This window comes from Bos taurus, chromosome 11, assembly GCF_002263795.3.
Source record: "Bos taurus isolate L1 Dominette 01449 registration number 42190680 breed Hereford chromosome 11, ARS-UCD2.0, whole genome shotgun sequence".
Taxonomy (NCBI): domain Eukaryota; kingdom Metazoa; phylum Chordata; class Mammalia; order Artiodactyla; family Bovidae; genus Bos; species Bos taurus.
Window position 1 is genome coordinate 71,802,974 of NC_037338.1, and position 27,257 is coordinate 71,830,230.

The following is a 27,257-nucleotide window of genomic DNA, read 5'->3' on the forward strand; positions in this document are numbered from 1 at the left end:
ATTGGAGTATAGTTGATTTACAGTGTATTGTTAGTTTCAGGTATTCTTTTTTAGATTCTTTCCCACAAAAGTTATAACAGAATACAGAGTAGAGTTCCCTGTGCTATATAGTAGGTCTTGTTGATTATCTATTTTATATATAGAGTGGATATATCATTCTTTTTTATATTTGCTTTATAATATACAAGCATGCTTTATAATTAAATAAACTTGCATGTATTAGGGGTTCATAATCAAATTATTTGAGGTTCATGATTGAACAAGATGACTGCTGTAAGTTACAGAAAGGAGTCTCTCTCCTCAAGAACCTTGAACTGTAATCAGAAGACAAAAATCAAATCTGTGAAAGTCAAACAAGGCACAACTTAAATAACAACTCAAGACAACAATAGATACAAGTCACAAAGCAATTAACATGATTAATTGCCAAATTAGTGGCTAAAGAAAATAAACACAATAGAAGCTGAGGGAGCAGAGAAACCACTTTCAGCAGAAGTAATCAAAGAAGGTTCACTGGAATATAACTGGCCTCAAAGAATAAGTTGGGTCTGATCAAGACAGAGGAAGGAAAAATACCTACCAGCAAGTGTCCTTAACAGGGCAAAACCAAAGACACAAATAGTCTGCTAGAATAAAAGCTCTATAATGAACTAGAGTACATTAAAACTTTGATCCCTTAGTGCTCAGCAGCATACCCGACAACACACAGGAGGTTCCTGATAACTACTGCATATATAGTACAGGTGAGCAAGTGGAGCCAGAGATGACAAGCACACTTCAAGGTCATGTCAAAGTCAAATAAGTTACATAAATGTCCTCGACAGATTCTTATTCCAATTGTGAAAATGCCGTTAATTCTTACACTAAAAAAAAAAAAAAAAATAAGAAATCCCCAGGGACAAGGCCAACTTACATACTACTCCTTTACATTTAATGTACTATACAACATAAATTTAGAAAAAGCAGTTTTTACACTAAACACTTTTAATTTGTTCAATAAAAATATTCCTATAACAGTTTTATGCCACCATTTTCAATCCTTGACCCCAAACATGACCTAAATGGATGTATTCCCTATTCTCGGAACTCGGCTTTATATTCTGTATCATTTATATCCTATGTATCTAGATCTCAATCTCAATTCCTGCTCCTTACAAGAAAGGACTGGAGAGTGTTTATCTTGGCAGGCTGCAGTGGTTCAGATTCTCAAGGGAATGAACCAGCAGAGCCTTGATCTTTCTCTCACTGATTTTCCATGATGCTCATTTTATTTATGTTTGTATCTCCACAGTGCCTTACACTTACTAGCTGCTCAATATATGCTTTTCTAATAAAAAATAAATAAATTTGAGTGAACATGAACAGTGCAAAGGGAAGGTACAGAAAAAAACAGATGGGAAACTGGCAGGGGACAGAGAGAAGAAAAAACAACAAGCAAAAAGTAGAAGAGTGAACTGCAGTGGAGACAGACAAGGCAGAGATAAAAATGGAGGATAGAATGGGAGAGCAGAGAAGAAGGGAAGCGGGGGAATTAACAGACTGCAGTGTCATTAAAGGATTCCCAGTACTGTTGGTGAGAGGTGCTTTCTAAAGATGAAAAAAAATTTTAATTCTCAAATTCTTCTAAGTGATTATGAGAAGACTTAGTAATATTAATATAAATGTATCAAGAACTACAGGGCAATGGGATAAACACACTATCCATGTATTTTACATTGTTAGGTTGTTTTAGAGGATTTTTTCCTTAGCTTGCCATCAGGGATATAACAGTTAAACACCATGAATTGTAAAGCCTTGTGTGAGTTAAATAGTCTGTCTCTTCCTCAATTTCCTCATCTGTAAAAGGGGGATGACAGTCACTTCATGGAGTTGTTATGAGGATCCACTGACATGATACAGATAAAGTACTTAGAACAGATTCTGGCACAGAATAAGTACTCACCATTAAAAGTACTGCAAAACAGTTCTGCACAACTGCAAAATCAAAAATATGGAGAAGGAAAGATTGTCTCAAACATTATTTTCATTAAAGCCTTAATTTCACTTGGGCAATAATTTTTAGAATTTAAAGCAACCACCTAAAAAACCTTCAGTGTACCCCCTCACCTCATTACTACGCCTTCTTTAATCTACAGACAAAAGTTATCAGAAGTAGTCCCACTGTGCAGAGACTGAATCAGAGCTGGGATTTCTCCAGGTGCCAATTCAAATGGAGCCCAGGATGCCCCTCAGGTTGCACAGCAGGGCCCATGGCAGAACAAAGAGTATCAGCTGGAAGATCTAAGTGGTGGCAGAGCCAGAAGAGACCGGAAGCAGCCCTCAGAGAGAGGCAAGGAAGAAAGCCTCAAGTCAAGACCAGAGACATACACACGTTTCTGACACACAATAAGAAACTTACATGTCACCACTTTATACCACCACCCAATACACACACATGTGCTGAGTATGTACACATACAAGTGTACACAAGAGTGTGTATGTGTCTACATAAATTGAAAATTTTTTTGCTATAATACTACATGAAATGCACTGAAATTTTTTATTCAATTCTATCGTATTTGATATTTTTTAAAATATGGATCAAGACCCACTAACATGATTTTATAACACACCAATGGATTACAACCTACCAAACGGTTTGCTACCAAAGCTCTATCCAAAACAACCTCCAAGAATGTAGCTTCCAGAAAAATGAAGACAACAGTACTATACTACACAGCAGTCAAAGCTATCCATCGAACAAGTCACTCAGTTCTAGGTGTTACACTTTAAGAAGCAGAGAGATTAACTGGATCACTTTCAGAAAAGCTAACAAGAATGGTAAAAGGACACAAATCATAGGGTATAAGCAGAGGTTATATGCCAGTCTACAGAAGAGAAGAATACAATACACGACAGCTACCTTCCTTTATTCAAAGTGCTGTCACGTGGAGGACTGATTAAGTTCGTTCCTTACTGTGTGTCAGTAAGCAGAAGTGACACAAAAGTACTTTCTAACAGCACAGGTGCCCAGTGAGTAGCCTTGGGACTCGAGATTTCCTGTGACTGGAGATACTAAGGAACAGCCTGAGTAGGTATTTAGCAAGGAAGCATCAGGAGGGGCTAATAGAACACATGGTGGATGTTAGGGTTTAATGCCTCCAATCCTTAAATTCTATTAACTCCAGACTAGATTAAGGTAATGTTAAACTATAATATGACCCCAAAGCCAACACCAGTTCTTAATTTTTTTTTTTTTTGGCGGGGGGTGGGGGGGATATAGTTGCTTTACAATGTTATGTAAGTTTCTGCTGTACAACAAAGTGTATCGGCTATATGTATACATACAGCCCCTCCCTATTAGACCTCCCTCCCTGCCCCCTATACCACCCATCAAGGCCATCACAGAGCATGGCTCTGCGCTATAGCTCAGCTCCCTGTGCTATACAGCAGGATCCCACCAGCCACCTGTTTTACACACGGCAGTGCACATGCATCAACCCCAATCTCCCAGTTCATTTCCCTCTTCTCCCCTCCATGTCCACCCGACCGTTTTCCACATCTGCGTCTCTATTCTGCCCTGCAAATACTTTCATCTGTACCATTTTTCTAGATTCCACATATATGCATTAATATATTTGTTTTTCTCTTTACAACTATATTAAGTTTTTATAAAGAAACAAATTCTACCATGAACTACATTAAACGAACTTGAAATAGCAAATGTTAACATTTTAACAAAAAATAGTGTAATAAAAATTGATTAAATGTGTCTGCTGCTGCTGCTGCTGCTAAGTCGCTTCAGTCGTGTCCGACTCTGTGCGACCCCATAGACGGCAGCCCACCAGGCTCCCCTGTCCCTGGGACTCTTCAGGTAAGAACACTGAAGTGGGTTGCCATTTCCTTCTCCAATGCATGAAAGTGAAAAGTCAAAGTGAAGTCATTCAGTTGTGTCCGACTCTTCGCAATTCCATGGACTGCAGCCTACCAGGCTCCTCCGCCCATGGGATTTTCCAGGCAAGAGTACTGGAGTAGGGTGCCATTGCCTTTTCCAAAATGTGCCTAGCCCAGTCAATAAAAACCTTCATCAGTTACAAGGAGAGAAAAACTGAATTACCACCCAAGTCACTGGCATAGTGTTAAGATGTTTACCTACTTAGAAAATATAAATCTATACATAGCTTTAACAGGCAAAAAGCAAAAAGAAAAAAAAAAGTCTTTAAAATGTACAGGAATAAAGTAAGAAGGTTTCCCAAAAAAGAACTATATTGTAAACATTCTCTCCTTAATCAAAAGTCATGCTTCTTTGGTCTATATGCAGAAAACATAAATAAAGTAAGGATGCTCTCAGTTTTCACTGACCCACTAATTGAAAACTTTAGTAATTTTGAAAGAAGTCTGCATTCTTACAACCTCCTACCATATTTTTCTATTGTATTTGTTTAAAAAGGAAAAAAAATTATCTCAGATTATCCCATGTGTAGCTAGCAATTACTTATCACTAGTGTACCACCGTCTCACCGCTCAGAATTCTGAAAAGGCCAGTTCTTAGACTGTTACAATGCAGAAACCCCCTGAACAGTGATACTCAAAGTGAGACCCATGGACCAGTACTAGACTACAAACTATTACTAATCCATGATGAGACAAGAATAGATACTGAGGGTAAGAATTTGGAAAATTTTATAACAATTTACAAGTGCAGTTTTAAGTCTGGTGAGTTTAACATAAAAAAAGCCATGCCTTGTATTTCATGTGTCTTTTTTAATTTCATTTTTTTACTAATTCCTTTTTATTATATTTTATAAAAGTAGGACTTGGTGATAGACTGGAAGCTTTTTAAAATTCTAGTCCTTCACCAAAGACAACTGAGAAACATTTAGCTAAATATCCTTTATTAAATGCTGAAGGTCTTTGATTATAAAGATAAACTGCTTTACTTTGAAGTCCCCCAGTCCCTCCACTCACTTTGGTTTTCCCACTATAGTAACAAACACTATTAATTTATTCCTTGCCAAGTGTTCTTTTGATATCTCTGCTAAACTGACAGTAATATCAATATAGCTCATTGCTTATAATTTATCATCAGATTATCTGACTGCTCAGAATTTGTAACACTACTTCATTTGTATCCAGATGTAGTTCCAACATGTTCTTGGATTCATTCCTTTTAAAAAGATATTAAGTAATTTGAGATCCAGTTTGAAGGAAATCACCCAATCTTATAATATGACTGCTGGCAGAATCTGTGGCAGCAAGTCACAATGTTTTAGAAAGTCTAAAGCAAGTATCGCTCAAGTCTAAATCCTAGGCCTCCACTCCTGAAGTAGTGGCCTACTGCATCCTGAACTCATGATTAAAGATCTGATACCTCTGCAATTCTGCCAATCTACCTGGACTCTCAATTCTCCATTTGAACTATTTTGGTCCCCAGAACTCTCTTTCCTGACTTACATGTTCTTTCATTTCTTACACAAATAAGTACAAAGATGGATATAATACATATAGAGTCTCCCTTAATGGAAAAGGAAATGACAACCCACTCCAGTATTCTTGACTGGGAAATCCCATTGACAGAGGAGCCTGGTGGGCTACAGTCCATGGGGTCACAAAAGAGTCAGCCATGACTCAGTGACTAAACAACAATAACAACAAGTCCCCCCTTAAATGCAGTTCCCCTTTCCAAGATTTCAGTTACCAATGGTCAAAGTCCAAAGGAATTAACAGGAAATTCCAAAAATATACAAGTCATAAGTTTTAAGTTGCATGTCCTTTCTGACTAGCAGGATGAAATTTTCGGCCATCCCATAAGGAATTCCCAACAATCAACGCAGTCTGCTCCTGACATCCAGTCACTGACATTGTCAGGATTCAATGATCCAGGATCACCCCAAGCACATGATCCTCCTTCTGACAAATGGTAAGGTCGTGAGAAGCTAACACCAAGTCACAATTCCTACATCATTCACCTCAATTCACCTAATCATGCTGGCATTTTATTGTCTCACATCATCCTAAGATGAAAAAGGGTGCTCACAATATATCCTGAGAGACACACTGCAGGCACTTAATTTGCAGTTCAGTTCAGTTCAGTTGCTCAGTCGTGTCCGACTCTTTGCGACCCCATGGACTGCATGCCAGGCCTCCCTGTCCATCACCAACTCCCAGAGTTTATTCAAACTCATGTCCTCTGAGTCAGTGATACCATTCAACCATCTCATCCTCTGTTGTCCCCTTCTCCTCCCGCCTTCAATCTTTCCCAGTATCAGCGTCTTTTCCAAACAGTCAGTTCTTCACATCAGGTGGCCAAAGTATTGGGATCTTCAGCTTCAGCATCAGTCCTTCCAATGAATATTCAGGAATGATTTCCTTTAGGATGGACAGGTTGGATCTCCTTGAAGTCCAAGGGACTCTCAAGAGTCTTCTCCAACACCACAGTTCAAAAGCATCAACTTTTTATAGTATATTTTATAACTGTGTGTGTTTGTTAGTTGCTCAATCGTGTCCTACTCTTTGCGAGTCCATGGACTATAGCCCACCAGTCTCCTCTGTCCATGGAATTCTCCAGGCTAAAATACTGGAGCGGGTTGCCATGCCCTTCTCCAGGGGATATGCCAGACCCAGGGATTCAACCCAGGTCTCCTGCGTTGCAGGCAGATTCTTTACGGTTTCAGCTACCCAAGAAGCCCCATTGTTATAACTGGTCTATGTTATTATTGTTGTTAACCTCTTATTGTGACTAATTTATAAATTAAACTTTATCATAAATCTGTATGTAGAGAAAGAAAACCATATATGTAGAGTTCAGTACTATCTGTAGTTTCAGGCATCACTGGGGGTTTCTGGAACGTATCTCTCGTGGATAAAGTGAGGAGAGGAGGGGAACTGCTGTAGTTATAAAAACCTGCCAAGAACAAACAATTCCCGAAGATATTTATATTACACAAAAATATGATCAATACTACTCTGAGGAAAAGTTGAATAAATATACAAGGCTGTACTATAAGAAAATTCCAGGATGCCAATAATTACATACTTTTAGTTAAGATTTGCAATATCACTTAAGCTTCCAACTGTTCAATAACCTGAATAATGGTAAAAAGCAAAAGAAAAAAAAAAAAGGAACTACGAAGGAGTCTGAGATTTAGGTCAAAGAATGAATCAGTGACAGTCTTAATAAAAAAAACTACATGTTTTTAACTTCTGCTCCAGTTTCAACTATAAAATTATATTCTCTCCCCATAGTCATTTTGATTTGTAGACATCTACAAACTCTTGTCAAATTATCTAAAATGCTGAGAGCTAGCTCATTTGTAGTAACTTATTGCCTAGAAAACGTTATTTCAGACTGCTTTTTCTGAATAACTTCAACTACTGACCTCTTTCTGATGTTTAAGTTTTAGTCTCAACTGTCTAACAATTTCTAAAATCTATCCAGTAAATGGGTTTTCTTAGTGTCATATATAAAGATGTTTCACAAATGTAGATGGTCAAAACACCTGTTCCCCAGCATACTGTATTAATAAGTGATTTTTATCTTTTTCTGGCCAATGCTTTCATGAAAAATAAATAACATCTGATAAAGAAGACCCGGGATCCAGTCCTATCCTCCACCACTTATCAGCTAAGTAACCCTGAATGAGTTGCTTAACCTCTCTGAGACTTATGTCCTCACATGTTTTTAAAATATATACACATAAATTTTAAGGGATGATTATAAAAACATTCCTCATGGATTTACTGAAGACAAAGAAAGCCAATGAAAAGAGAGCTTTATACTATTCACAAATGCTAAATACATTTATCACCCATTTCTTTATGGTAAAAGACAGGCAGATATACAAAAAGATATTGTCTATTTAGAGCTCTGAATCCACTGTTCAATTCACAATAAAACAAATTTTATATTCTTTCCAGGAATACTACTGAAAGTTCTGTCATTATTACAATATAAAATATATACTCACACAATAATCCTGATGATAAACCTACACCAGGAAAAGCAAAAAGTGAAAAATACGCTTTTTCTAGAACTTCATTCTTCCTCAAGTTCCATTTCTTAATACTAAGACAAATATCTCCTGCTACTGTCTCATCCCACTGGGCTCCTACAGCAGAAACTGTTCTTAAGCCAAATCTACCTTTTTTTAAAAATAAACACAAGCAAAAAAAAAAAATCTTTTACTATTTAAAAAACTACAATAATATGGAAATGAAAGTACCAAGAATCCCTTTACTGCTCACACTCCTTCCCTTTCCTAAGTTAAACACTGAAAAAAGTTTGTTTAATATCCTTCCAAAACTTCCTGTGTACACTTAGAAATTCACAGGTATACATAAGGGCTTCCCTGAAGGCTCAGCAGTAAAGAATCCGCCTGCAATGCAGGAGACCCAGGTTCAATGCTTGGGTCAGGAAGATCCCCTGGAGAGGGCATGGCAACCCATGCCAGTACACTCTTGCCTGGAGCATTGCATGGATAGAGGAGCCTGGTGAACTACAGTCCATAGGGTCAAAGACAGTCGGACACAACTGAGCAAATTAGGACGCACACATGCATGCAGGTATACATAGTCATATAGTACCTGTTTACACATGCATGCAGGTATAACACAGTCATACAGTACCTGTTATGCTGTAGACTGACACTTAACCTACTTGGCATTCAGTCCTGATCAACATTCCTTTAGTGGCACTTTGACAGTACAAGCAATACTTCCCAGAGGTGAGCCACTGAGATTACTCCACTCACAGCACAGTTTCTTAGAGCTTCAACAAGTATTTACCAAGCACCTACTTTGTGCCATCTGCAGGGTTTTAAGTTTTGAACAAACAGGCATGGTGCCTGCCCTCATAGAGCTAAAAGTCTGGCAAGACACAGCATTAAATAATCAGCTGTGCACATAATTTCAAATGGCAGTAAGTGCTAAAATAACATGTTACAGAAGAACACAGCCAGGAGATCTAATTCAGACAGGGGCTGGGGGACTCCTCTGAAACTAAAAAAAGCTGCATGCAAGATAAATCTAAAGCATTACAAAAATCAGATAATCAGTAATGGCAAAGAATGAATCAGAAAAAGGAAGAAGGTGAGCAAAAGCCCCACCTGGAAAAGGGTCTGGGGCCTTCTGGGAACAGAGAGGTCAGCGAAGCTCAGGGAAGGGAACAAGGAGGAAAGCAATACAAGATAAGGCAGAACAGGGGAGAGGAGCCCAACCACATGGCAAATCAATGAGCATTTGGAGATTTTATTCTAAGAGCAAAGGGAAGCTGTTCAATAATTCTGAATGAGTCACAGGATCTATTTTTTATTTTTAACTTAAATTCATTAGAATTACAGAGAAGACCTAGAGCACTTATGAAGAGACTAGTTAGATAAGAGTTGATGCTGACAACGTAGATGGAGGGAAATGGGTAGACGAAATCAAATAGCCTCTGAGAAGAGTTGATGAGACTAAAAAGAGATGAATTTCAAGAGGGAGGGGGCATATGTATACCTATGGCTGATTCATGTTGATGTATCGCAAACCAACACAATATTATAAACCAATTATCCTACAAATAAAAATAATTTAAAAAAATTTTTTAATTTCCTTGAAAAAAATAAAAAAGAAGTAAAGTAACCTTGAAGTCCACACTCAAGGTTGGGTTAGGGGTCTGTTTCAGTAGCTCCCTTTACATAGGAACCCTTCTCAATGTCTGGATACTGGCCTCTGGTTTTCTTCACCCTTTCTTCTCTCTGATCTTTCCCTCTCCCAATTTAATCTCCCCATATTGTCCTTCTGCCTCCTTTCCAGCCCTTCTTTTTTCCCTCCATAACCTCCTCCCTTATTTAGATACAATATGAAATGGAAATCATTTTTAAATATCTATTCTACTTAATGAACAGTTCTTAATTTAAAATCTGGAGGATTCAAACATGTTTATACACATTCACCAAAAGACATGTACCAGAATGTCTACATCAGCACTATTCACAAAAGACAAAACTAGGAGCTTCCCTGGTGGCACAGTGGTAAAGAATCGGCCTGCCAATGCAGGAGACACAGGTTCGATTCCTGGTTTGGGAAGATCCCACATGTGGCGGAGCAACTAAGCCTGAGCGCCACAACTACTGAAGCCCACTAGCGCTACAGCCTGTGCTCCACAACAAGAGGGGCCACTGCAAAGAGAAGCCCATACACAGCAACTAGAGAGCACCCCCGGTCACTGTAACTAGAGAAAAGCCCATGTCGCAAGGAAGACCCAGCAGAGCCAAAAATTAAATAATTTTTTTTTTTAAAAGACAGAAACAAGGAGCTACCCAAATATCCTCCAACAGCCAAAGAGATAAACAGATGTGTTCAAATAATGGAATACTCTTTGCTCAGCCAGGAGAATCAATATATCCACCACAATGTAGAATCTTACAAATGTAACATTGAACAAAAGAAACCAGACACAAAATGGTATCTTGTGGAATATAAATCCTACTTGTACCAAAAATTTTTTTTAAAAAAAGCAAAACTAATCTATGCTTTTAGAGGGCAGGATAGTAGTTTTGTGTGTGATGGAGAAGGAAGAGCGCCAGGAGGATGTCTAAGGAGCTGGTAATGTTCCGTTTTGGGGGATGCTGATTACACAAATGTGTTCAGTTTGTGAAAATTCACAGTTATATTCACATTTGATTAAGTGTAGTCTTCTGAATGTATTCCATACTTCAATAAAAGTTTTTTAAATCAATGAGCTTAAAACTTTAATGTCCAGGAGAAGTGAGCAGTAGCAACAACTAGCCACTTTTTTGACCCATGATGCCCTCATGGATCATTAGAACCTCAAGATCCTAATGACTTACTTTGTTTACCCCAGGAGACAACTGTGATGTGCTTCTGAACCTGGAACCATGAAATCCACTCTCAGATTCCCAGCTTTATACTTAATGCTCCTCTACTGGGCTGGGTCCTATTCTAGGCACTGAGGACACAGCTGTGATGCCAGATGAGAAGCCTGCCTTCTCTGAGGCAACAAATACATGTGTGTATATACATTTATTTCAAGTTTATGTGTGTCTGAGTGTGTGTATGTGTGTGTGTATATATATATATGCTTGAAATTAGCAAAAAGGCAGATCCTGTAATGGAGAAAATGAGGCGAGACCTGCTTTTGATGGTATCATCTAGCTAGATGATCCTGAACAAGTCACTTAACTTACTTGAATCTCTCAATTACCTCACTTGCCTTAAGAGATTATTGTAAGGATCAAATGTGATAATATCTTTCAAAGCACTTGTAATGATAGCATTATTAATGATAACAGCTCTTATCATATTACTGTCCTTACTGCTCAATATAAGAGGGCTTCCCTGGTGGCTCAGATGGTAAAGAATGTGCCTGTAATGCAGGAGCCCTAGGTTTGATCCCTGGGTGAGGAAGATCCCCTGGAGAAGGCAATGGCTACCCACTCTAGTATTCTTGCCTGGAGAATCCCATGGACGGAAGAGCCTAGTGGCCTATAGTCTATGAGGTGGCAGAGTCAGACTGAGACTAACACTTTGGGGCTTCCTAGGTGGCGCTAGTGGCAAAGACTCGCCTTAGCGGCAAAGACTCGTCTCGTCAGGAGACACCAGAGACAAGGGTTCAATTCCTGGGTTGGGGAGAGATCCCCTGGAGAAGGAAACGGCAATCCATTCCAGTATTCTTGCCTGAGAAATTCCATGGACAGAGGAGCCTGGTGGGCTATAGTGCATAGGGTCACACAGAGTAAGACACATAGCTGAAGGGACTTAGCATGTACATGCTCAATATAAAGTTGCTTGAGTTAACCAATCCCAGCCTGGTCTACACTAATACAGTAATAATAACAAGGAACAGTATTTTCTAGGTCACTAATTCTCAATTAAAGGGCTTCTATTCTAGCTAGAAGCAAGTGTATTGATAACAGGCTCTCCACTCCCTCTAAAGAAGCGCTGACACAAAGGCCTGACTCAATTTCAGCACAGCCCTCTCTAGCCTTTAAAGAGAAGCAAGCACAGACAGACAGAGCTAAGAAAGGAGAAGGCGAGACAAGTGACATCACCTCAGAGTTCAAATTAACCAACCAAAGAAAATATATGCAGTACCTTCATTTATCACCTGGTACGTTCTTGGTACCACAATGAATCAAGGTCCATACTAAAGATATGGTGGCATAACTAAAATCAAACAAAAACAACAAATTCAGGGGAAAGCAAAAGGGCTGTAAAATCAGAGACTTAGTGTCAAATCCTGGTTCTGCCATGTAACAGCTTGAGACCCTTACCTTGACCTCTCAGGACTGCTTCCTCACCTGTAACAAGAGGATGCTAATATCTACACCTTATGCAGTGATGTGATGTGCAAGAGATTATATACCTAACTTGCCTACCCAAGATTATTGTTACTATTATTGCTACTATTGTTGCTAGTATTGTTGTGACTATTTTATAGACAGAAGTCCACTAAAAGCCACTCATATGCAGCCCAAATTGTCAACACATTCATCCCCTCTATTTTTCCTGACTGTATCCCTCAGTCCTACACAGAACAGTATGTTCTCAGCCACATTTACACCATAAAGCTAAAAATACAGTGTGGACACAAACCTATGTGCTTGCACAGACTGAAAGGTAAAAAAAGCCTCTTTGAGTTTTAAGAACCTCAACTGTTTGTAAAACTATGAAGGTGTTCCCCTTGCTATTATTCTGGCTAATAATAAATCAGGGCAGCCTCTTTTACAGAAGCTAGTTTCATAATAATTTACAGTTCAAAAATAAGTTCACAACTTCAGTACTGTTGTAGCTTTCCTCACAGTATTTAATTTAGTTTGCCTTCTCGGCCAAAGACTTAAATCAAAGCATAAATTGAAGGGGAAAAAAAATGGTGAAAGACTGATAGCCTTTTCTCTAAGGTCAGGAACAAGACAAGGATGCCTGCTTTCACCACTTCTATTCAAAATAGTACTGAAAGTCCTAACTAGAGAAGTTAGGCAAGAAAGAGAAATAAAAGGCATCCATACTGAAAAAGAAGCAAACTACCTCTGTTTGCACACGACAAGGTCATACATTTAGAAAACCCTAAAGATTCCACCAGAAAAAAAGCTGTTAGAACTAATAAATAAATTCATCAAAGTTGCAGAATACATAAGTAACACACAAAATTCAGTTACAGCTCCATATATTAACAATAAATAATCTGGAAAGGAAATTACAAAAACAAACCCATTTATAATAGTATCAAAAGAATAAAATACCTAAGAATAAACTTAACCAGGGTGCAAAAGACTTGAATACTCAAAACTAAAAAAACATTTCTGAAAGAGATTAAAGGCACAGATAAATGAAGACATTCTATGTTCACTGAAGACTTACTATTGTTAAAATATTGATATTATCCAAAGCAATCTATACATTCAACACAATCTCTATCAAAATCTCAATGACATTTTTTGCAGAAACAGAAAATGCTATCCTAAAACTCAAATGGGAACTCAAGGGATTCACAAATACCCAACACAATCCTGAAAAAGGAGAACAAAGTTGAAGGTCTCATACTTTCCAACTTCAAAACTTAATACAGATTGAATTAAGCCAGAAAAAAAAAAAAAAAAAAACTTAATACAAAGCTATAGGACTCAAGAGTGTGGTACTGGCATAAAGACAGACATACAGACCAACTAAACAGAACAGAGAGCCCAGAAATAATCCCTTGAATATATAATCAAATGATTTTCAACAATAGTACCAAAAGCATTTAATAGGGAAAAGATTGTCTTTTCAACAAACAGTGTTGGGAAAACTGGATATGCATGGGCAAAGAAAAACATAAGTTGAACCCTAATCTTACGCCATACCCTAAAATATTTAATTCAAAACTCAAAATGGATCAAAGACCTAATTACAAGAGCTAAGATGATAAAGCTCTTAGAAGAAAACACAGGGGTAACACTTCATGACACTGGATTCTGCAATAACTTCTTGGTTTAAAAGAGAAAAAAAAAATTCTTGGATGCAACACCAAAAGAACACGCAACAAAAGAAAAAACAGATAAGCTCAACTTCAACAAAAGTAAAAACTTCATGCATCAAAGGATATTGTCAACTGAGTGAAAAGGCAACCCCTGGAGTGGGAGAAGATATTCACAAATCAAATATCTGATAAGGAATTTGATATCTAGAATACATAAAAAACTCCTAGACAACATCAATGAAAAAATGTAAATAGGCAAAGGACTTGAACAGACATGTCTCCAAAGAAGATATATAAAATAGCCAATAAGCATATGAAAAGATACTCAACATCACTGAGGAGATGCAAATCAAAGCCATAATGAGATACCACTTCATATACATTTGGAAATTATTTAAAAAAATTTTTTTCTAAAAACCAACAAGTGTTGCTGAGGGTGTGGAAAAACTGGAATCCTGTGCATTAGGGGCAATGCAGAAGGCAGCAGCCACTGTGGGAACAGTCAGGTGGCGCTAGTGGTAAAGAGTCACCTGCCAAGCAGGAGACACAAGAGACACCAGTGTGATGCCTTGGCTAGAAGGTCCTCTGGAGGAGGAAATGGTGTCCCATTCCACTATTCTTGCCTGGAAAATTCCATGGATAGAGGAGCCTGGAAGGTTACAGTCCACGGGGTCGCAAAGAGTCAGACACCACTGAGTGACTGAACATAAATCATACTATGGAAACCAGTATGGTGATAACATAAAATTATCATATAATCCAGAACTTCCACTTCTGGGTATATTCCCAAACTGAAAATAGGGACTCAAACAGATGTTTGTACTCCCATGTTTATAGCAGCATTACTCACAATAGCCAAAAGATAGAAGCAACCTAAATGTCCATCTATGAAAGAGTGGATAAACAAAATGTGGCATATACATGCAATGAAATATATTCAGCCTTAAAAATGAAGAAAATCTTGGGAATTCCCAGGTAAGAACTCTGCACTCTCACTGCTAAGGGCCCAGGTTCTATCCCTAACCAGAGAACTAAGATCCTATAAGAACTAAGATCCTCAAGATGAAGCCAAAAAAAAGAAAAATTTGACACATGCTATGGGTAAAACTTGAAGACATTATGCTAACTGAGATAAGCCAGATACAAAAAGACAGATTCTTCCTGAGTTCACTTACATGAGGTACCTCAAGTGGTAAGATTCAAAGACAAAAAATAAAATGGTGACTGCCAAGGCCGAGGGAAGGGCGGAATGGGCAGCTCTTGTTTAATGTGAAAGTATGTAATGACACTGAACTGTACACTTAAAAATGGTGAAAATGGTAAATGTATGTTATGTATATTTCACCACATTAAAAACAAAGTATGTGCTAAGTCCCAAATTGAACCTACATGTTCATACTTTACTGAAACACAAAAATTTTTAAATAATCCTTTTTAACTGAAGAAGTGTTAGCAGGCTACAAATGTGTCTACAGATGAAACAAGCAATTTTTCTGAGGACAGTATATCTACTTAATGGTAGAACATCAAAATGTTTCCCAAAACTTCTACTTGATTCAAGATCTCTTATCAATAAGTTGGCAAGAGCCAAGTTTGAGATAAAAAACCTTTTCAGAAAACAAAAGGGATACGTTTTTCAAAAAGTCAAGAGAAGCAAGGTCAATGGGAAAAACAACTTTCATAACATGCCATTAGAAAGATAACTAAATGACTCAGGAAATGTGGCCCTGGAAAGGAAAATTACAAAATTATTTCTCAAGACCATGGCATCAAAAAGCAAGATAATTCAAACAACATGGAAGCTTAAAAAGGGGGCTGTGTTACTTGGACATAAGGGGTCCTTTAACATGTAAGTGATGGCACAGGAACACTTAATTGGAGCCCTAAAACAAACTGATGTGCCTATTAGCATGTATTGAAAGAGCCTCACTTTAATCAAGCAATTTACAAATTTTTCATTTTAATTAAACAAAAACTAGTCAAAAAATACTACCTTAAAATTGCACATAACACAGAGGACAAAAATAAGGGTAGGAGTGATTTTTTTGTTCCCTTGAACAATACAAAGTAGAGCCAGGAACTGACTAAATGAATCTTCTGTTCTTTCCTTCGCACATTAAATTGGCTACTTCCCTCTACTTATTCCCCTTACCCAAAAGAAGCCACCCTGAAATGAAGTCACTATAACGCACGAAAAGCCCAAGACTAACAATCATCTAAAACTCCAGACTCAGATTTATCCTAGCACTCACCACCCCAGACTCTGTGGGAAGACTGTGGAATCCTAGCAAAAGTTCCCAAGGCTAGTGATGGCAGAGTTCACTGGGTCAAAGACAGTATCACCACTCTGACTTTTTCCCCAAAAATCCTAAGTACAAAATATAAATGACAGCTCTTTGAAACATTAAAAAGACCCATTAACTGTTTCATTGACATTATTTATATTACTGTAGTATACTATTATCGGAGAAGGCAATAGCACCCCACTCCAGTACTCTTGCCTGGAAAATCCCATGGATGGAGGAGCCTGGTGGGCTGCAGTCCATGGGGTCGCTAAGAGTCGGACACGACTGAGCGACTTCACTTTCACTTTTCACTTGCATGCATTGGAGAAGGAAATGGCAACCCACTCCAGTGTTCTTGCCTGGAGAATCCCAGGGACGGGGGAGCCTGGTGGGCTGCCGTCTACGGGGTCGCACAGAGTCAGACATGACTGAAGTGACTTAGCAGCAATAGCAGCAGCAGTATACTATTATGATCAGAAGCAGGCTGCTCAGGACAAAGATCTTAGACAAGTACAGAGTATGGGGCTGGGGCAGAGGAGGATGTGCTTCTAATGGTTAAAACAGCTCAAGGACTAATTCCTAGAGGATTACCTGAACATGGTGACAGCACTCAAAACATCAACACCATGCACCGTTCACTAGGTTTCTAGATGCTTCGGTACCTAGATAAGCACCCTGCTGCTGCTGCTGCTAAGTCACTTCAGTCGTGTCTGACTCTGTGCGACCACATGGACCTCAGCCCACTAGGCCTCTCCGTCCATGGGATTCTCCAGGCAAGAACACTGGAGTGGGTTGCCATTTCCTTCTCCAATGCATGAAAGTGGAAAGTGAAAGTGAAGTCGCTCAGTCGTGTCCGACCGTTAGCGACCCCATGGATGGCAGCCTACCAGGCTCCTCCATCCATGGGATTCTCCAGGCAACAGTACTGGAGTGGGTTGCCATTGCCCTCTCCCGATAAGCACCCTGAACCGTGGCCAAAGATCTGCTCTGTAATATCCTCACCACCATCCACCCACTCCCCACACTAACTCTCCACCCTCCAACAGAGCTCCCTAATCTAGCCTGCACACCATCTTAACAGGCCTTGCTAGGCAGGCTTATTAACCCTCTGCTAAAAACTGTTGCTGTCTCTGCTCAGGACAAGTAATGTTCAGTCTCTAACAGCTGTTTAAAACTGTTAGGCTCCATCTGCTTAAAAAAAAAAAAAAGTTTGTATCTTCACACCCATCCATTCTTCAACATAATCAAATATTCCAAATGAATATATCCCCCTGCTGGGTCTCAGTTAGCCACACTTTTTCCTCCCTCCATAGAACTCCAAAAAGCAATGAACAAGATAGAAAGTTACAGAAAGTTACCCTAGAAACAAAAGTCTCTGGCTTTCCTGTGCTTTTCTGCTCTATGATTTCTGATCTCTGTTATACATGTGTGAGTTCTTAGCTTGCTCAAATCACCTGGGTTTTATTATCCTCCTTTATACCACTCACATGGACACTCACTCTTCACAGAGTCCCTGATTCTGGAATGCCAGTGTGACTCTACCAACTACCAAACAACAATAATACAGTGAAATAATAAATATATATAATATATAAACTATGAAAAATATATATATACTATATGTAACATAACAATAGTAATATAATAGTTGCTACCATTTACTGAGCACTATGACCAAGTTACTCTAAGTGCTTTACATAAGTTATCTCATTTCATCTCTATAATTATTTTATGAGTAGTCTTTATTTCACGTATTTGTTAAAATACCATTGGTCATTCCACAGGACAGGAGCAAAGATAATTCCCTACAGAAACTTAGAAACCACGTACAGAACTTTACAGAAAACAACACTGTAGCTGAAACCTGACTGCTGACCAGAGAATGGTATTCTGAGTAGACTCTGTGGAGAAAGCAAATCAGGCAGAGGAGGAAAGGTGCCCCTCTGGGCAAGTTCTTGTGACACTCATAGACTGGAGGCTCTGTTTCTAGAAGGTTCGAGTACAGCACAGAGGTTCTATGTGCTTTTTTGGCTACACCCCAAGCTGAGGTACCATTAGATCAATGTCACTCAAACTCCTGGAGAGCCACATTCCCACAGCAAAAAGTCCCAAACTAAGTTATTTCGAAAAGCATTCCTATCAGTGATGAGGCAGTAGATGCCCTCAAGCCAATCATCCATGTAATCTGGCATTTCAGGAGCTTCATTTGCCCAGCCAAAAATGTTCACATCAGCCCCACTGGAAGCCATAGCAGCACCTTGGGCTCCACAAGCCTTCTCATAACTACCTAATAAGATAATTATTAACATCATCCCTGTGTAAGAAAAAGCACGGAAAGGGTATGTAAGTTGCCAAAGGTCATAAGCTACTAAGCAGTAAAGTCAGGATTCAAACTCAGACCTCACCAGCTGAAAAACCTGCATACTCACCACTATATGATGCTGCTACCCAACACCTCTAAAGATGGCTCAGAGGGTTCCAGTCCCATCACCCTGACTTCTGACTTGTGCCCACCCAGCCCCACTCCCCAGCCATGCTTCAGCTCTTCCAGTCACGGTTATGTTTTTGGTTTTTTTTTCACTAGGCAGGGATAATCAAAAGTTTAATTATGAACATATTAAGGAATAAAAAATAAAGATCACCAAGAGACCTTGGTGAATCAAGCAATTTGAAAATTAGATTTTTAGGGTGTTTCCAGGAAGTTCCATGCTATTCAATTTTATTGGAAATACAATTTGCAAAGTTTTTTTCCCCTTTCTGTGGATTGTCTTTTGAGTCTCTTGATAATTTCTTTGATACAAAAACATTCTGAATTTTGACAAAATTTATTTATCTATTTTTCTGCCTGTGCTTGTTATGAAACATCAAATCTAATATCCTGAAGCCTTCCCTCTAGTTTTTCTCCCAGGAGTTTCATATTTGTGTCTTGTATACTTAGGTCTTTGATGCATTTTGGTGTGTGTGTGTGTGTGGTTTTGTGTGTGATATAAGTTAATGGGTAACTTCTTTATTTTGAATATAGATGTGAAGTTTATTCAGCACTGTTTGTTAAAAAGACTGACTTTCCCTCATAAACAAAAAACTAATCAAAGTGATCTACACCTTCAGTTGAACTTTATATATGCCAACATTATTGGAGGAAGGGGAAGTAGAAAAACTAACCCTAAAATGCATCTGGAATTACAAAGGACCCTGACTGGACAAAACAATTTGAAAACGAAGAAATCAATCTTGGAAAATAGAAAGTAAAGAAAAAACAGAGAACAGAATTTGGTTTCTCACAATTTGAGCTGTCATAATTAACTACAAAGCTACTATAATCAAAACTGTGGGTAATGGCATAAAGACAGATATAAAGACTAATGAAATAGAACTCATACAGAAATAAACACAAACATAATATATGATAATTGACAAAGTTGCAAAGACTGTTCACGGTTATGTTTCCTTTCTCCAAATTCTCCCTAAGTATTCTTCAGTATTCTGATAATAGATTTCTGAATTATTAAATTTTTCAAACATCTCCTGATTTCACTTTAACTTCTGTACTAGCTTTCATATATGCCAAAAAACCACTAAGAATTTCTATCTGATAGCACAACAAAGAATAAACAACCTAGGAATAAGTTAACAGTAAATGTGCAGGAACAAAATGAAGAAAACACAAACTTTTATTCACAGATACAAAAACAGATGTGAAGAAGAGAAATTGACCATATTCCTGAAGAGGTATACTCAATAATATGTAGCAGGAATAGTCAATATTGTAAAACTACAATCTAAGGGGCCAGCTCCCAACCTTGGGTGGGAACGAATAGTCACCTTCCCTGAAGCAGGTTCAGGAACTGAGGACAAGAGACCAAATGTTATCCCATTGCTCTTATCATTCAGGAAATTCCAAGGAATTGGGGAGCTATGAGCCTCAAACTGTGGATGAAGACCAAATATATAGGAGATAAATATAAACCACAATACCACACTTCCTGATAACACTGCAGTGAGGCTCAGTAGTTGACAAGCCCACCTACGCTCAAAGAGCTTCAGTTTCACATTTCAGAACCTCACACTCTTTAATAGACATGGACAGCCAAGAATCATCAGTTTAAGGAAAGCTACCAAGATGAAAGAGAAAATAGGGATACTACAAGGTAAAGAAGAAGTGTTTTTTAAACACTTAGTCAATTATACCTCAACTGAAAAAAAAAAAAAAAACTACAATTACTATCCCTGCAGAAAAGCGAATACTCCATCCATAAAATTACAATATGTGTTAGGAGTCCCCAAGATCAAGCCTCCCAAATTTCACAGGGAATATAACTTGCAACCTACACTTTTGTACTTGTCCAAATTATCAACCAAGTTTAATGTAGAATAAAGACACTTCTAGACTTCCAAGAACTCAAAAAGGAACCTCCTCTTCTCTCTTTCTTAGGATGCTACTGGAGTACTTGCTCCAACAAAGCTAGAAGGTAAAACAAGCAAGTAAGATATGAGATTCAACACAGGAAAGAGGTAAAGGGAATGATACATGATACAATGAGAGCTGCCTGGCAGACCTAGACCACAATCAATTCAGATTAAAGCAGTTCCTCCATCCATCTTCTCACCTTCCCATGTCAGCAGATGACATGACCATCTACTCTACCCACTTAAGCTAACAAAGAAGTCATTCCTGACCCTCTCAAAACCCAAATTCAACATATTCTTGATTTTACCTTCTAAATAACTTATAAATACATTCACTTCTTTCCATCTCCACTGGCACCACCATATTCCAAGACTCTATTATCTCTCACCTGGTCTATTGTAATGGACAGCTAACTACTCTACCTTATCCTGCACAAACCATTTTCCATGTAACAACCAGTAATATTTTTAATATAAATAAGACCATGTCACTCTGCTTAAAATCATTCAATAGCTTCTCATTCCACCCAGAATAAAATCCAAGTTCCCAAATTTAGCCCACCAGACTCTGCATAATCTAGACCCTGACTATCTTTAGAATCTCACCTTATATCCCTCTCCCACTCCCTCCCTACAGTCCAACCACAGTGGCCTTGCAGATCCTTGATCATGGAAGCTTTCTCCTGTCTTTGAACATGATATTCCCTTTTTACAACAACTTCCCCAGGTCTTCACATTGAATTATTCTCATCTTTCATGATTCACCTTAAATGTCATTTCCTCAGAGAGAGCTTTCCTGATGGTCAATTCTCAATTAGCCCCTCACCAAGTCAGTTTCCTTTCATTTCCTTTCTCAGTGAGTCAAAAAGAAGGAGTTTTGTTCAGTGAATTACGGTATATCCTTAAAGAACAGTGTGAAAGTGAAAAGTGAAAGTGCAAGTCACTCAGTCATGTCTGACTCTTTGAGACCCCGTGAACTGTAGCCTGTCAGGCTCCTCTGTTCATGGAATTCTCCAAACCAGAATACTGGAGTGGATTGCCGTCTTCTTCTCCAGGGGATCTTCCTGACCCAGGGGTTGAACCCAGGTCTTCCACACTGCAGGCAGATTCTTTACATATGCAACCATTTCAGTGAAGGACTTCCCTGGAGTTTCAGAGGTTAGGACTCAGTACTTCCACGGTCATGGGCCTGGGTTCAATCACTGATCGGGATACTAAGATCCTGCAAACCGCATGGCGTGGCCAAAAAACAAACAAACAAAATAAATGAGGTTATAAAAAAGAGTATTTAGGATATATGGTTAAGCAAGACAAGTTTTAAGAATTAGAACAAGATGGATGAGGAGCAATTTTCCTACCAGCTATCACAACATACACTATAAAGTTGTAATGGTTAATACAGCACAAACTAGCACAAGGACAAGGAGGCTGACTGGTCAGGACAGGAAGCCTGGAAATAGATCCATGTGCAATGTAAACTTGACATAATAAGAGACACAGCATTACAGAGCCACAAGCAAAGGATGAGCTTTTCAATAAATGATGCTGGGACAACCAATTATCCACTGGTGGAAAAAACTATACTCCTATCTTACAACGTATTTTATAGAAAAATAAATGCCTATTTAAAGATCCAAAAAGGAAAACTTTAAATTTCTGAGAGAAAGACATGTAACTTTTGAGTAGGACAGAATTTCCTGAAATGGTTCTTTTCTCTCTCTTACAAATACACACACACACACACACACACACACACACACAAGAGAACAAATCTAAAAAGGAAAATGTTGATGAATGACTTCATTAAATTAAAACTGTTAGATATCAGTAGTACCAAATTAAGAACATAAACCACAAACTAAATGGAGATTGTAATATATGTAGCTGCTGAAAGATTAGTATCCAAACTACATAAACAACATTTTAAGATCTCTCTCTCTCTCTCTCTCTCTCTCTCTATATATATACACACACATACACACATATAAACAATCCACTTAAAAGATGGGCAAGTCAAAGTCGCTCAGTCGTGTCTTACTTTTTGTGACCCCACGGACTGCAGCCTGTCAGGCTCTTCTGTCCATGTAACTCTCCAGGTCAGAATACTGGAGTGGGTAACCATTCCCTTCTCCAGGGGATCTTCCTAACCCAGGGATCAAATCCAGGTCTCCCACATTGCAGGCAGATTCTTTATCATGTGAGCCACCAGGGAAGCCCAAAAGATGAGCAAAGGTATTCCCAAAGAAGAAATCAATGAAAAGATTCTTCACTACACTAGTAATCAGGGAAACACAAATTAAAAGCATAATGAGATACCACTTCACATCCATCAGTTTCACAAAAAATTAAGTCTGACAACACAGAGTATTGTGAAAGCTATAGAAAAATGAGAACTCTCATTCATTTTTGGTAGAAGGAAATTGATACAATCCAGCAATATCCAATGGAATAAAATACCAAATACCCTAAAAGCTGGCAATTCCATTTCTATGAATATACCCTAAAGGGGTAGTTTTCAAACTTTTTTGATCATCACATACATTTTATACTGTGACCCAGTTCAAGCATACAACTCAAAGGAAAATTCACAAAATGGTGCTTATTCTTATTAAGTGTGACACATTCTGATAGTTCCATTCTCTTCTCATTCAGTTGTTAAATGTTGGGGTGACTCATTCCACTGATTCTACAACCAAAAATGGGTAACCATACCCAATTCAAAAACCTTTGCCCCAGAAAATAATCTCAAAATATCTTCTTGAGCAAAGGTGGGACAATGTTCATCATGGCTTGCTTTGTCAAAAGAAACTCAAAATAACATACAAGTCAGTCAGCACGAGAGTGAATTAAAAAATTGGAGACATATTCAGACAATGGAATATGATACAGCAGTGCAATGAAAGAATGAGAACTGTTAAATGTAATTATCAATAAATCTGATGAATTTAACACTAAGCAAAATAAGCAAGTTGCAGAAGAATACATCCAGTATGGTATCCTTTGCATAAACTTTTTAAACATATAAAACAATACTACATATTATTTAGAGATACATTTATACATAATGAATAAAGTATAAGAATATGCACAGGGAAAAAGGAAGAAGATCACAGAAGAGTATGAAAAAGCAAGTAAAATGGAAAAACCAAGTGAACAGCTAGATAGTTAAATTGTTAACTAAGTTGCTCATCTTCAAAATTAAACTACTGCCTCTCAGGGAAGCTTCCCTGGTGGCTCAGATGGTAAAGAATCTGCCGGCAGTGTGGGAGAACTAGGTTCGATCCCTGGGTTGGCAAGATCCCCTGGAGGAGGGAATGGCTACCCACTTCAGTATTCTTGCCTGGAGAACTCCATGGACAGAGGAACCTGGAGGTCACAGAGTTAGACACAACTGAGCGACTCGGAGAAGGCAATGGCAACCCATTCCAGTACTCTTGCCTGGAAAATCCCATGGGTGGAAGAGCCTGATAGGCTGCAGTCCATAGGGTTGCTAAGAGTCGGACACAACTGAGCAACTCCACTTTCACTTTTCACTTTCATGCACTGGAGAAAGAAATGGCAACCCACTCCAGTGCCCTTGCCTGGAGAATCCCAGGGACGGGGGAGCCTGGTGGGCTGCCGTCTATGGGGTCGCACAGAGTCGGACACGACTGAAGCGCCTTAGCAGCAACAGCAGCAGAGCAACTAACACTTTCTCGGGGCAGCAACTCCCTTCTAGACATGAGGCTAAAGAAGCTCAGCCTGCCAGCTAGAGAGTAAAGCAGCCAATCTGAGATCAGTCTTCAAAGCCGACAACACTCATCTTTCAAAACTGTTCCATTTAGTAATCAACTACCCTGAGTATCTATTTTTAACTAAGTAATGAAATTCAGAACATGGACCCAAAAAATGCAACAGGTAATTGTGGGTGGATGAGATGTCATAGCAGATGCCCCAAACACAGCCATGTGCCAGTAAGGTTGAGTCACTGTGATGTGCTGAAAAAAGATATTAAGGCTCAGCTGTCACAGGTTGCAGTGAGCCCTCCCCTGCTTTCCTCTCAGGCATCATTCCAGAATGTGGAACACTTAGACATCTTTGAGATTAGCAAATCACTAAAAAAAGACAAAATATAGCGTTTTACAAATAACACATGCTTGTGATCAAATTAATATAGGGCAGAGAGCTAATAAACGTTCAGTAGGCTCAAGGAATAATTCCCTAACATTAAAAATTCAGCCCCTCCAGGTCTCAATATAAATTCCACCTAGAAAAGTAAACCCAGTACTGTAACACACTTGACCATAATCTCTAAAACCAACTCATTTGTCAGGGAATGTCATTTAAAAGGATTATGCATAACAGAATTTAAGTGAGCAACTTCAGACCAACAAACACGTTCTGAACCACATGTCCAAACTACTCTGATCCCCAAACAGAGCAACTGCTCTGGGAAAACAGTTAATGCATTCATTCATTCAACCTTTACTTACTACATTAGAAAGACACCATGGTAGAACTTACAGAGGCATTCTGTTCAGTTCAGTTCAGTCGCTCAATCATGTCCGACTCTTTGCGACCCCATGAACCATAGCATGCCAGGCCTCCCTGTCCATCACCAACTCCCTGAGTCTACCCAAACCCATGTCCATTGAGTCAGTGATGCCATCCAACCATCTCATCCTCTGTTGTCCCCCTCTCCTCCTGCCCTCAATCTTTCCCAACATCAGGCTCTTTTCAAATGAGTCAGCTCTTTGCATCAGGTGGCCAATGTATTGGAGTTCCAGCTTCAACATCAATCCTTCCAATGAACACCCAGGACTGATCTCCTTTAGGATGGACTGGTTGGATCTCCTTGTAATCCAAGGGACTCTCAAGAGTCTTCTCCAAAAAAAAAAAAAAGAGTCTTCTCCAACACCATAGTTCAAAAACATCCATTCTTCTGCGCTCAGCTTTCTTTATAGTCCAACTCTCACATCCATACATGACTACTGGAAAAACTATAGCCTTGACTAGACAGACCTTTGTTGACAAAGCAATGTCTCTGCTTTTGAATATGCTATCTAGGTTGGTCATAACTTTCCTTCCAAGGAGTAAGTGTCTTTTAATTTCATGGTTGCAATCACCATCTGCAGTGATTTTGGAGCCCAAAAAAATAAAGTCAGCCACTGTTTCCACTGTTTCCCCATCTATTTGCCATGAAGTGATGGGACCGGATGCCATGATCTTCGTTTTCTGAATGTTGAACTTTAAGCCAACTTTTTCACTCTCCACTTTCACTTTCATCAAGAGGCTTTTTAGTTCCTCTTCACTTTCTGCCATAACGGTGGTGTCATCTGCATATCCGAGGTTATTGATATTTCTCCCAGCAATCTTGATTCCAGCTTGTGCTTCTTCCAGCCCAGCGTTTCTCATGATATACTCTGCATATAAGTTAAACAAGCAGGGTGACAATATACAGCCTTGACGTACTCCTTTTCCTATTTGGAACCAGTGTGTTGTTCCATGTCCAGTTCTAACTGTTGCTTCCTGACCTGCATACAGGTTTCTGAAGGCATAAAAATATTTTTTGTTTTTATACAGAGGCATAAAAATATTTTAAATAAGAATCCTGTCCTTGATACTGACAGCCTAGCAATGGAATTTGGAAACACACATAATCTTACATAAGGTAGAGAGATTTAGTTACCATAAGAGAAAGAAAAGTGAATTGCTATTTAAAATTAAAAAAAAAAAAAAAAAAACTTACTTTGCATAGATTCTTGCCTAACTCGTCCTTTTGTGAGTCAGACCTAGAATACAAAAACCCTGGTACCTCATCTCTTCAAGAGCAAGTAGCTATTTATGGTAACAATACTGGCTCTTGTGATCTATAAAAATTAGTCTCCTCATTTTAAACATTTGAGTTAAGAGAAATTCCAAACATGGATCCCAATTCTGATAACTGACTGAAAAATCAAAGTGTCTGTCACTCAGTCATATCCGACTCTTTGTGACCCCATGGAATCTAGCCCTCCAGGCTCCTCTATCTATGGAATTCTCCAGGCAAGAATACTGGAGTGAGTAGCCATTTTCTTCTCCAGGGGATCTTCCAGACACAAGGACTGAATCCAGATCTCCCGAGTTGCAGGTAGATTCTTTACAGTTTGAGCCACCAGTTGGCTGCTGGTCTAAAAGAAAGGGAAATGCCAAAAGCAACACACCAAAAAAAAAAAACTATTTTCTCTAACTCTGCCATTGTTTTGCTATAGAAACTTCAGGAATTCATACTTTGGTTGAAACACTGAGGAAAGAATTGTTAATGAGCTTCAAAAGAACTTTCATGAATCTTTCGGTTAAGTACTACATAAAAGGCATCAATAATGCTCTAGATTAATAAGGCTTTTCACATCATTTTATCTGTAGCTGGTTTGTTAATGTAGGTAGAGATAATTTTATTCCTTTTCTAAATCTAAAGAAAGTAAACTCCATAAATACTACAAGTCATTAAACACCCTTTCAAGTATTTTTTACAGACTTAGTCCAGACAGGGCCAGGTTTAGTTGATTCATTTCAAATTAATCATCAGATCCACTATTTGTACCTAAACACTCAACTAAACATTCAGGAATTTGGGAGCACCAAAGAGGGAGTCTACAAAGAAGAAG

The 27,257-nt window shown here is 38.7% G+C and overlaps 1 protein-coding gene and 1 pseudogene across 6 annotated transcripts in view; both read right to left on the minus strand.

The window, feature by feature from the left end:
* The window catches only part of BABAM2 (BRISC and BRCA1 A complex member 2), a 422,242-nt gene that overhangs the window by 389,306 nt on the left and 5,679 nt on the right, over positions 1-27,257 (minus strand). The gene's annotated exons all lie outside the window — the stretch shown is intronic.
* The window catches only part of LOC132346500 (mitochondrial import receptor subunit TOM6 homolog), a 42,939-nt pseudogene that overhangs the window by 13,709 nt on the left and 1,973 nt on the right, over positions 1-27,257 (minus strand).